The sequence below is a fragment of the Fundulus heteroclitus genome, chromosome 11 (genome assembly GCF_011125445.2).
Source record: "Fundulus heteroclitus isolate FHET01 chromosome 11, MU-UCD_Fhet_4.1, whole genome shotgun sequence".
NCBI classification, from domain to species: domain Eukaryota; kingdom Metazoa; phylum Chordata; class Actinopteri; order Cyprinodontiformes; family Fundulidae; genus Fundulus; species Fundulus heteroclitus.
The window spans coordinates 29,524,130-29,532,473 of record NC_046371.1 but is presented as its reverse complement, the minus strand read 5'-3'; the positions used below and the strand labels follow the sequence as shown (position 1 = coordinate 29,532,473).

At 41.8% G+C, this 8,344-nt stretch overlaps 1 long non-coding RNA gene across 1 annotated transcript; it reads left to right on the top strand.

The window, feature by feature from the left end:
* Positions 1–7,409: 7,409 nt before the first annotated feature.
* LOC118564469 lies at positions 7,410–8,108 on the top strand. Its single transcript, XR_004931867.1, has 3 exons — positions 7,410–7,528; positions 7,628–7,963; positions 8,034–8,108. It is a non-coding gene; the product is annotated as an uncharacterized LOC118564469 (long non-coding RNA).
* Positions 8,109–8,344: the final 236 nt, after the last annotated feature.

Here is an 8,344-nt window from a genome sequence, read left to right as displayed (position 1 = left end):
GTAAAAAAGATAACACAAGATTATGCATTAATTTTGTATTTCTCCCTCTTTTGTGAGGGGAAACTGAAAAGCTGCGAACCTGAACACTTTAAAATTGAGGTCTCAGGTGTTAATTAGCTTGTTAGGGATTTGGCTTTCTCACCATCGCTCCGAAGAAAGTCCAGCTCGTTAGGCTCAGGAGGCGGTCTGAATGCAGAATACAGGAGGCAGGTGTTGCAAACGTGTTTAAAGCTCACAACAGCTTTAATGATGGTGTGTGCAAACACACACACCAAAAAATCCAAGACTGCATCAGACTCCAGGAGCAGAAAACACTCATCCAGTAATGGATGTCCACGTTCAAGTCGAGATGCAGAACGGCAAACTGGCCAAGAAAACCACAGGCACAGGCAAGAGCTTAGTCTTAGATGCAATGGATACAAATGATTACTGTCAGAGAGCAATGGAAAAGTGAACAAATAAGGAAAAGTCGGGGAGAGATAAAACTAGGATTTAAATGGTAATATCCCTCACCGTGCCTACAAAGACTACACAAGCAGAAAGCAGGAATGGAAAATGCTCAAAACACATCTTCAAGCTGTAATTAGGATGAAAATGACCACTCTCTTATAGTTAGACCTTGCTTTGCAAATGACTGAAATTGTTTGCCCATATCATACATTTTCATGTTTTCCCACAGATGCTTTGTTAGGACAAGGACTGGATTTTGACTTGGTCACACATGGATACCTTCAACCCATAGCAACAGCAAACAGACTTAAATCGGAGGCAACTGGACTTTTGCTCAGAACTGACGAAGACTCCTGGTTAGGTGTCGAAACGTATTCAGGAAAAAAATGAACGAAAGACCGCTTGCCTCCAATTTAAGCCTGTTTGCTGTTGCATTACGGATAACTGATAATTTGCACAGCCATCCCATAGTACCTCTGACTGTACCATTAGGGTTGTTTTCCTGCAGGAAGGGACTTCAGCCTCATGTCTTTTGTCCAGTTGTTCTACTAGAATTTCATTGTCTCTGCTAATGAGAGTTACCCTACATGATGTAATTTCCATGTGGACAAACAAGTGGAATTAGGATCTCAGCTCTGCAGAAGACCTTCTTCTGTGTGTTTGCTTCATGCCCTATATGGCTTGAAGAACACATATTTGTAAAATAACAGAACTAATAATTGTGTTGTCAATACAACTACTATGTGCTTCTCTGCAGCTCCTCCAGAGACATCACAGGCCTCGTGACTGCTTCCCTGAATTTACTTAAATGGCCTGGCCTGTCAGCTTACGTAGATGGTCATATCTGGCTAAGTCTGCAGTTGTGGCACACTCTTTTCGTTCTTGGATGATTGAACAGAGCTCCATGATATGTTTAAAGCATAGGGTATTGTTTTATAATCCCAACCTGCTTTGAACAACTCCACAAATGTTTCCCTGACCTGTCTGGTGTGTTATTTGGTCTTGCTGATGATGTTTGTTTACATATATTCTCTGACAAACCGCAGACATATTCACAGAACATCCGTATTTCTACCAGAGTTTTATTTAAAGGAGCTATATGTAATACTGTAACCCTGTGGCTCAAATCAGTAGAACCGCTCTCCAATCACAACAATCTAATTTTTAAACGGTATGTTGCTGTTATGATTTTTTACTTACACAGGATTGGTTTATGATGTTTGTATTGTGTTCTGGTCTGCTTCTCTTTCTGGCTTCCATGTTTGCAGGCAGCTGCTCTTTTGCCAAGATAAAATAGCAAATGCTCTGTGTGGGGATCACTGGGTGATCTCATATGATTGGCACAGGAGCCAGGAGGTAAACACGGGCTACACCCTGAGCCGAAGTAGTTCCGGACTGTACCTCTAGGTTTGAACAGAGAAAAATGTGACTAAGACGTTGTTGATGGAGAGGACTGACTGACTATAGGGAATATTACTTCCACCCCAGGTGACAAATGAGAATGATTTAGGTTAATTGTACAGTAAATATCTTATTTATAACTCATTTAAGGGTATAAGAGTAAAGGGGGCTGAATACAAATAATTGCCACACTTTTCAGATTTTTATTTGTAAAGACTTTTAAAAAACATTAAAACTTGTACCTTCCACTTCACTATTATATCCTACCTTATTTTAGTCTGTCAGTAAATTTAAGAAGCACCCTACTGCAAACACAGGGTGCGCCATTTATACAATCAATGCTGGAAGTTCACACCAGAAGCTTTGAACATTAAAATATACAGAGACCGAGATAAAGATAAGGAAGCCTGAACCTAAGGTCAGTGGATTTAATGCCTAAACCTGCAGTTTATTCCCTCCCCAGACAGCTAACTCTAACATTGGTGGATGAGAAACCTAAACCTAAGATCAGTGGATTTAATACGACTTCAATTACTTCCTGTTGGGACTGACTTTCGATTGGACTTCCGGCGGTTGGGACTGACTTCCAGCGATTTCCGAAACAGCTTTATTCTTTTTAATGCTTTGTTTTATTTGAGTCATGAACAACGAGAATTGCAGTCAGGCAATCACGCAGATCAAAACAATAAACATTCTGGAGCTACTTGAAGCACTTTCGCTAGACTTCCCTGTATACTTCCAGCATTGATTGTAAAAAAGGTGGTGCCCTGGAATATGGTACTCTTAAAATTTTAATTTGTAGTTGTAAATGTTAAAAAAAAAAAAAAGTTCACGGGGTGGGAATATCTTTGCAAGGCTCTTTACATCATAACATGTAGATACAGAGCCATGCGTGCATAAACTCACAAAGTTCTGATTTAAACAATCAGAACAATGCGGTACCGCGCACGTGACGTCACCGTCTCAAGAGCAACGCCCCTTTTGCCGCTTAGGTAGGGCATACAGGAGAGAACGCACGGATAACAGATATGACCGACTTTACAGCCGTTAAACTTTCCCAAGACGATGTTCCAGGCACACGGTTTACTGGTCGCACTGTCGAAGAACACACCAACCTTCAGCTCAAACGATGGCTTGAGGTTCGAGGGCTTAAAAAGACTGGAAAACTGGCCGAGTTGATGAACGGTAAGCTTTGTTTTTTTTTTCCTGCGCGGCGATCATGGCAGCGTCGGCCGTTTTTTTTGTTGTTGTTTGCAATCACCGTCCAGGAATGGGTATATGTTTAATGTTTGTCTCATTTGAAATGTTTTTGAGTAAGCTATCCTGGTAGCAGGCTATCATGTTAGCGCCTGCTACCATGATAGCCTATATGCTGTCATGGTAGCAGGCGCTACTTTATTAACATGTCGGTCACCAAAATACTCTTACCTTGACTTGATGTCGCTGGAATTGGGTCAGGATGTTCTTCGGTTGGGCCCTTTCCTCCGACAAAATGCTTGCTACATATGTACTTGAATTTGGTAACTTTTTCCGTGTTGAACTGTTGTGTAGGCCGACCGCCCCGGTGTTCCAAGCGCACACATTTCTCCTTGGCAGTCTTGAAGAAAACATCCTTCATATGCGGCCGATCAGCGTACCTCGAGTCGCTGTTGCACGTTCCATAGCAACAATGTTTAAAAACCATGGTCTTAGATTTGGAAAAAGCATTTGTTTACCGAGTAAAACCAAGGTTAGTTGTGTGCTGTCACCATAGAACAAAATTGAGGTACCTAGAGAAAGCCCAGGCTCCACACATCAAGATTCAAATCAGAGTCTCTGGTATGAGGAAGAGTTTGAAATAACTTTTTCTACAATCAATAATCAGCAATAATTAGGTATTCTTTCAAGAACATGTCTTTCTTTATCAAATAAAATACCTGGAGAAAATGTGATTAAGATAAGCGACCATTTTTCAGGTATTAGGACTAGTGGAGGTCAAGTGGAGATACAACAGACCCAAAAAGCCTTCTGGAGTAGAAGCAGAACATGTTAAAAGCAAATCAAAACACCTTTCTATATTTCCCACCTGACCAAAATGGACAGGTAGGATCTTCATGCTCTGGTATTGAGTTTACTGCCACTCTCCACATACCAGCTGTCAATTGTGACCTTGGGGCAGAAACCACAAAAATGCCGTGACAATGTTCTTTGAAAAATCCCCAACCTGACACAAATTGGAAGAAAGAAAAAAAAAATGAAAAGGAAAACTTGATATCCTATAATGTGATTTTAAGCAGGAGCAGCTCATGAACAGTTGTGCATAAGAGTATTTTGTTTTCTATACAGAAATCCCCTTCCGTCATTTTAGAATATGAACAATTGTATCTCAGTATTTGCCTCAAGTTATTGACAATTCGACTTTTGCTGACAAAGAGCAAAACACTCCCAGTAACTAAAACTTTAGGACAGAAATAAAAATATACAGCTGTAAAAGTACCACACCAACAGGAAAAACAGTACAGATAGATAATATAAAACCACAATAATCATAAAAGTTTAAAACACAGTGAAATTACATCTTAAAATCAGCAACAAAATATTCATATTCAGAAAAAAAAATCAACTTATTTGGCAGTTTTTTCAGGGCCGTTCCTCTAAACTCTGACTGTGATCCTCCTGTCGATGTGAAACTGACCTCATGACTTGCTTTTCATCTCTTTTCAGACATTCAGTGCATTTGTCAGTGATGTTAAGCAACAGCATTATTTTGTTCAGGCAACGATCACTGAAAATATCGCTCCTTTTGAGTTAATTCAGACATGTCAGCCAGAATGACAGACATCTAACATTTTGCCAAGGGAAGCGTTTCACTTAAGTCAAAACATGTCATATTGTTACAACAGGTTATGAGAGCATACCAAGCATAACGTGGAACAGCTGCGGAGATGTCTTTTACCAGGAAATTTTCAATTCAATTCAATTTTATTTATATAGCGCCAATTCACAACACATGCCATCTCAAGGCACTTTACAAAGTCAAATTCAATCAATTCATACAGACTGGTGAACAAGTTTCCTATCTAAGGAAACCCAGTAGATTGCAACAAGTCTTGACAAGCAGCCTTTACTCCTCATGAAAGAACATAGAGCCACAGTTGTCTGCATTGTCGATGGCTTTGCAGCAATCCCTCAGACTGAGCATGCATGAAGTGACCGTGGAGAGGAAAACTCCCCTTTAACAGGGAGGAATAACCTCCAGCAGAACCAGGCTCAGTGTGAACGGTCAACAGCCTTTACCAAGGTTAGCGAAGACATGTTCCTTTAAATCTCCCCATGCTACTGTATCCTGATTGTTCCACTTGCACCTCTAAATTAATAACATTCCTGTGTGGAAAGCCCCAAAAGTTTTGTTGACAGCATTCCGCTTATTAAATCTAAAATATTATTTGAAATTCTTCTAACCTATAAAGCTCTACATGACTGATCCCATCTCAAAGGAGACACTTCATGCTTTTCAGTTCTTCCTTTTCACATTGAAATCATTCAGTTGTGGTGTAAATAAAGTGGAAATACAACGCTTTGGTCCGAATTCCTCTTTATTTTACCCTAGGTTTCCCCTTTTTACCCCTGTTCTGAGGCATGTCTGAGACCAACTTGTTTTGGTGTTGTCTCTTTAAAACTAAAGGAGGCACTTCATACCCACCCACCTCCAGGTCTCACAGCATTCCACTTCACCCCATTTGACCATTTTTGCAGTATGGGGTGGACGGTGTAATGAACAACCGATGACTTATCTCATTAGTGTCGGCATTCTTCAATTTAGACTAAATGTTATGATTCTGGCCTGTCTGCCTGCTCTGCTCTCCCTGTGAGCAATCAAGTCCAGCTGCTGCAGTGCAATCAGCAGCATGCCTCTCAGCTGCTCGCAAGCAGTTATAAGTCAGCCTGTGGCAGGCAGACAGGGCCAGATAATTGCAAGCCGACAAGCCAGCAGTATCCAGCACTTCACGTACCTGACCAAGTTTTTGACCACGCCATCGCCTCACGGATTTTCCCTTTTTGCCTATCCCTCGTCGGAATTCTCTGCCTTTTGGACAACGACCCTGTTTCTGCCCCATGACTTCTGCCTCTTGCCAAGTCCCCTGAATATTAAGCCTGAGTTTGGCTTCCAGGACCTCAAGCCTGCTTCTGTGCTCCATGTCACTATCTGTTAAAGGAGCAGTCTGCTCTGCTAAAACTGCCGACCCCTGCTGAAGGAAGGACGCTGAAAAGGTTAGTGGCTTTTTTGACTTCATGCATCTCCTTATTGAACTTCAAGCCACTAACCTACGTCTCCCTTCATAGTTATCCCTGGTCCTCGGCGGATGCACTCCTGAAGTCCAGAGTTCAGAATATACTGTTTAAGTCCTACTTCTGTGTTTCTGGCTGAAAACTTTGGGTCTTCTGTCTAGTTCATTACACTAAAAAATGGTGGTAAATCCAGAAGTTCCTGACCTTGTTCAGCAGTTCTAAAAGAGAGAGAGCCCTATGTCCCATCTGTAATAATTGGTCATATGCGTAGGGTGAAGAAGAATATAGGTTCTGGTGATTCAAGAAACCGAGGTTTAAGCTGTGGCAAGTCTAAGCAAAGTTTTCTCTTGTTCACTTGACTCGATGCAATGAAATACTATGTAACTGTTGCATCTAATTATTGTGTGGATAGAACCATTTACTGCAGGTGAAAATTAATGGGAAGTTTTGAGAGCTAGGTTATTTATTTAATTACATGATCTGTCAGATTTTTCTGAACCTCTGATTATATGTCAGATTAACCTAGCACTGCTGTGCATGTCTGTCCTTTAATGGGACTCCTGCGGTTCACACTTTTGCTGTATTGAAAGAGATTCGCTCAGTATATGTTATTAAGTCCAATCCAGTCAGGCTGCTGTTGCAAAATGTTAAAGGAAAGCAGCGGGGTGCTCAATCAAACATGAAAATGACATGTTCAGTTGCCGTCTGATTAATGGAAAACAGTGCATGACTGAAAGAGGCTTTTAAAGGACTGCCCTCACATTTCCATAATGAGAAACGAAAATCTCTCAAATCTAAAATGGAAATTTGGAAGCAAATTTCCAAACATAATGGGTGAAAAAATACAAAACGATGCAAAAAATAACACTTTGAAAATAGATTATTTCATGAAATGGGAAATATAAGATGCAATACATAGTTAAACATAAGTAAATAGAGAAAATAATCGTATCAATATAAATACATAAAAATAAATAGGAAAAATATATCTCCTATCTGTTCCCGCCATGCACTTTTTATTTGGTATCTGTGAAATTCAGCTCACCACAGGAGAACATCCTAATATTACTAAAATGACCAAATTTGCAGGTAAAATTGTAGTTTGATTTTCCTTGGAGCAATGGTTGGCTGAAACCAAGTTCTTGAAATTAAAATGGAGGCATTTTTTTATTCCTGCTAATACCATCATCATCGGAAAATGAATTATTGATACATACACTGTGTCAGGACTCAGTCGGCAGGACCGTGCAGCTTGCTGCTGGCTCTGCTGCCTCCGCTCTCTCCACAGGTGTTCGTGGTTAACGGGTGGGCGGAGTGCACACACCTGCAGACACTTCAGCAGCACCGGGCCGCACTATAAGAACCGTGCTCGAACAGAGGGAGGATGCCAGAGTGTTACCTTGTCGCGGTATGCCTAAAGGCCAGAAACCACCACCTGAGCTTCTGACCCGTGAGTTTTTCGATCCCCGTTTTTGGATCTAATCCTTGTTTCCTGTGTTTTCTCCAGTGCACTCGTGTCTTTGGAACCCTTCTCTCGTGTGACTCTGCGCTGTGAAGACCAGGCTCCCGAATCCACAACCGCTCAGATTCTGCTCTGGCGATCCCCTCCTCAAACTCCCTTGGTGGTACCAAGTTGGGCGCGAGTTTCCCCTCCCCGGATTCACCCTGGTCACCCCGGACTCTCCTGGTTCCTTCCTCTGTTCATTCCGGATCCCTGGACCCGCCGGTGCTGCTCGGACCCCATCCGCCTCCGCCCACAGTTCTCCCGGACGCCTGTCACTCCATCCGCAGGCCGGGCTGAGTCCACACCACTTCCTCCTCGGTTCGGTTCCCGTGCTCTGTGGTAAGCTTACGATTCCCCGTAGAGTTACCTTAGCTTCTCCCACAATTAACCGTGTCTTCCTCTCCTTCAGACTGACCCGATCTCCAGGCTTTGGTTCCCCGCTGCTCCCCGATCTGCGGTGACAGATCTTCCTCGTGACCCCGTGGTTCAGTTAAAATAAACTCTTGTGATCTGACCTGTTTTCCCTGAGTGTTTCTGCATGTGGGCCAAACATTTAAAGCCAAACATGACACACTGTTTTTTTTCTTTTTTTACTTTTACTAAATTTTTCATCGCAGTGCCATCCCTCTTCATTACCACATCTAGATAGAGTTAGGAGAAGAGCATTTAAAATTCTTCTTTATCTCTACATGTGTCAGCTGGGATATTTTTTTTTGATAT